Source organism: Vigna angularis, chromosome 2 (genome assembly GCF_016808095.1).
Source record: "Vigna angularis cultivar LongXiaoDou No.4 chromosome 2, ASM1680809v1, whole genome shotgun sequence".
NCBI lineage: Eukaryota > Viridiplantae > Streptophyta > Magnoliopsida > Fabales > Fabaceae > Vigna > Vigna angularis.
In genome coordinates, this window is record NC_068971.1 from 12,446,451 (window position 1) to 12,450,964 (window position 4,514).

General features: G+C 38.8%; 1 pseudogene; it reads right to left on the reverse strand.

Annotated features, from left to right (window-relative positions):
* Nucleotides 1-624: 624 nt before the first annotated feature.
* Nucleotides 625-1,675, reverse strand: LOC108327270 (peroxidase 65-like; annotated as a pseudogene).
* Between the last annotated feature and the right edge of the window lie 2,839 nt (nucleotides 1,676-4,514).

The window sequence follows — 4,514 nt, forward strand, 5'->3', positions numbered from 1 at the left end:
CAGCTTCGTTTTATGTCTTAATTTACACTCCAAAAAATGTTTCATTTTCCAGCATCCTTGAATCCTCTACACTCTTTGCACACACTCTTGGACTTTGGGTTAAAAAGATAAACCCCACACTTTCTTTGTCTCTTTGTGAAACCTTTTTGTTACACTAGTTTGATATTATTGTTAAATACTTTTTATCTCATAATTTTATCTCATAATTTGTCGTCAAAATATGTGCAAGTTATTTGATTTGATTTAATCCGACATAAACTAAAGGATAATGATACTTTGAAAATATTTTTTTGACAACATTTTAACATCATCTACGTGTCATTTTGTGATTGGTCCAAAATTACTCCACAATCAATAATAATTATTATAAACACCAACATGGACCAATCATAGAATGACACGTAGATGGTGTTAAAATGTTGTCAAAGTATCATTATCCTAAACTAAAATATTCACTTCATGTACTTCTAAAAAGAAATATAATATTTATTCGAAATATGATGAAGTTAATAAAAAAAACTAAAAATTTCATTAGAGCTAAATCGGTGTACTATACACATTTTTTAATTTATTTGGAAGAGATGAAGAAGAAAGTGAATTTGCAAAAAGAGAGTGTGTGTGAGATCATGAATTAAACGCGTTGAAGGAATCACATCTGCTTCGCACCTCTCCTTCCTTTCCGGTTTTAACGTCCAAGGCGCTGAGCTTTTCGATGGCGTGAGAGAAGTCTTGAAAGAACTTTCCTTCATCGTCGGCGTAGGTTTCAACGAAGGGCTTCGTCCGGGTATCAGTGAAGAGGGCAGAGTCAGTGACCAGCAGCCCCAACCCTCGCTGCAAGTTCTTGGAATACATGTTGTTGAACTTAACCGGAGTTATCACGTCGTTGTAAGCCGCTATGGTAGAGTCCTTCATGTAGTTCTCGCAGAGCTTCCTCAGCCCCGCCGCATACTCGGGACTATAGGTGGGATCAGTTTCCGAAGTTTTGCTGAAGCCGAAGAGCCTGTGGGTGAACTGGTCGCAGTGGGTGTGTGCACCGATCAGGGCCACCATTTCCTAAACGGAGAACCCTTTTTTGGTGAAGAGGGTGATCACTTGGGACACAGTCATGTTCGGTAATGGGAACTAGTTTTCAGAGCTGGAGATTTTGGATTCCAGGGAGTCTTTTCGCCTGAATTGGACAGCCAAGGTGGGGCCGCCGGAGTTCGCCACCAGTTCGCCGGTGGCAAAGGCGATGATATCAGCGCACGAGACGACGTTAGGGCATTCCAGCTCAAGGACGTTCTTGACCTGCAAGACTGCGTCGAAGCCGTCCCCAAAGGGAGGGAGGTTGAAGGCGTGGTCGTGCTCGGCCTTGTTGTAGACATTGGAGGAGGTAGAAGAGCAAGCTTTGGCATATATATTTTTAAGGATCGCGATATTCTAACAACGAAATTTTAACACTTTTTTTACAACGCCACGTGTCATGAATTCATTGGCTTGTATCTATTTTATTTTTTGTTTTAAGAAATGATGTTAAAATTGAAGAGGGTTTCAGAATTTCGGAATTCCAAATATGCCCCTTGTCCTATTTCATTAGAAAGCAATGTTCTCTGCGTTCTTGTTCTCGTTCTCATTCTCTCTCTTTGTTGTCGCTCTCGATCTTGGTTGTCGTTCTTCTTATACGTTTTCGTTGCATCTCTTCGTTTTGCTCAACATCGTCCTCTTTGTTGAGGGTATTGTGCGAAATGGCAAGTTCCGGTAACCATGGTCCTTCGAACAAGGTAAATGTGTTATTCCTCCTTTTTCGTCATTGCGTTTTTGGTTTGGCTTTTGGGTTTTCTCTTTTGTGCTAAAATTTTTGTTGTTTTCATTTTAGGGATTTGCCCTTTTGCTTATTTTGTTTGTCGTTGATGTAGAGAAAGTTTTATGCGTGCTTTAAACGAGCAAGACATTTTTATTGCAGAACTTAAACGGAGGGTTGTTGTCCTAGAGGCAGAGTTGGCTGAAGAGAAAGCTAGAAGAACAAATAAAGATGATGGTGGACAGAGTGTGCCTCATGCAGAACCCTTCATGAACAATGGATTTGTTTCCCCAAGAGGCATGTCCACCAATCCACCTCCTATGAAGACGTATGTAGGGTCGGATCACGAAGGCGTTACAAGAGTAGAGCGCTTAGGACTCCTGGAGATGGATTGTTTAAAATAAAAGATAAGTGATATATTGATTGGTTAAAAGAATGTAATACAACATTGTAAATAGATGAACAAATTGTGTAATGAACCTATTTTGTTAAATGATATAAAATATGCATCTTTGCTTGTGTTACTTATTATTGATGTTAATTGAATTCCTTTTTTATTGTCATTGTGAAATGAGCTTTCATTTGCAATGTGAATGAATAAAGTGGTCATTTTGATTGAGTATTCATGTATGTGATGGATGAATGAAACCATACTTGTGAGTACAGGGTGGGAAGTCATGTTTTGGCAACCCATGATGGAGGAAAGTAACAATGTTTATGAGATGAGCAACTTGGGTGAAGTCCACAAACTTTTGAACCAAAAAATTGACTTGTAATCGTTTACAGGTTCCTGGTAAACGATTACACGACAAAATCTGGATTTGTACATAAACTTGAACTATAGGAACCAGCTGTGGTAACCTAGGTGACCATAGTCAAACTTTTTCATATTTTGGCATAAATCCCATGGTTTTCACTTGATTTTTTTGTTTAAGTGTGAGTATAGGGTGAGAAGTGATGTTTTGGCACCCCATGATGGAGGAAAGAAACAATGTTTATGAGATGAGCAACTTGGGTGAGATAACATGCTGTCAACTTTGACCTTTACTAGCTATTTTACTGATAACTTTTCCCACCGACCTCCAAATGATGTGATTCTTTTTTTATGAGAAACTAGACTCAAAAATCTTTCCAATTACTACTAATTTGTAATTTTTGGACATCTGAGTTGGTACAGTTTATTCTTTCAAGTTAGCGTTTCATATATTCTTGCCAACTCTGACCTTTGCTTGTTCTTTTGCTCATAACTTTCTTCACCGAACTCCAAATGAGTTGATTCTTGTTTTGTTGGAATCTAGACTCAAAGACCTTTCAAATTATGCCTTGGAAATCAAGTTTACACCTTTTTTGACACTGTAATCGATTACAAGGACACTGTAAACGATTACACGAAAAAAAATCTGGTTTTGTACAAAAACTTGTGCTATAGGAGATAGTTGTGGGCACATAGGTACCCAAAGACATTTTACTTTATTTTTCCATATTTCTTCAGTTGATGAGAGTTGTTTTTAGTGTTTAAGTGTGAGTAGAGGGAGGAAACTAGGGTTTGGGCAGTCCATGGTGATGAAAAGACCCAATGTTGGTGTCAATACCAAGTTGGTTCAAGTGTTGAAACAAGTGCAGGCCATTTTGTGCCTTGTAATCGATTACAAGAGCCTTGTAAACGATTACACGAACAAAAGTCTAGTTTTCTACAAAAACTTGTGCTGCAGGAGCCACCTGTGCGCACATAAGTAGCCAAAGGCAATTTGAGTGAGATAACATGCTGTCAACTTTGACCTTTGCTGGCTATTTTAATGATAATTTTTCCCACCGACCTCCAAATGATGTGATTCTTTTTTTATTAGAAACTAGACTCAAAAAACTTTCCAATGACTACTAATTTGTAATTTTTGGACATCTGAGTTGGTACAATTTATTCCTACCAACTCTGACCTTTGCTGGTAGTTTTGCTCATAACTTTATCCACCGAACTCCACATGAGTTGATTCTTGTTTTGTAGGAATCTATACTCAAAGACCTTTCAAATTATGTCATGGTAATCAAGTTTAGGCCTTTTTTGCCATTGTAATCGATTACAAGGACCCTGTAAACGATTACCACAGTGTTTTGCTGCAAATTAGCTCTGCACTTGTCCAACTTGGTCCCCTCAGTAAGAATGGCTTCTTCTCCACTTCTTGGGGTCACCTCCCATCACTTACCACTCTCTACCACCACTGAAACACCAACACCAAGTAAATACAAATGGACTTGTGCCTGAAAGTAACAATTTTTGCCAATGATCACCCATGACACCACAGCTGACTACTTCAGTTCAATTTTCTGTACAAAATAGTGATTTCTCTCGTGTAATCGTTTACCAGGCCAATGTAAACGATTACCACAGTGTTTTTTCTGTAGATTAGCCATGCACTTCTCCAACTTGGTCCCTTCAGTAAGAATGACTTCTTCCCCACTTCTTGGGGTCACCTCCCATCACCTACCACCCTCTACCACCAGTCAAACACCAAAACCAAGTAAATACAAGTGGACTTGTGCTTTAAATTAATAGTTTTTGCCAATGATCACCCAGGACACCACAACTGACTACTTCAGTTCAACTTTCTATACAAAACAGTGATTTCTCTCGTGTAATCGTTCACAAGGCCACTGTAAACGATTACCACAATGTTTTTTCTGCAGATTAGCTCTGCACTTGTCCAACTTGGTCCCCTCAGTAAGAATGGCTTCTTCC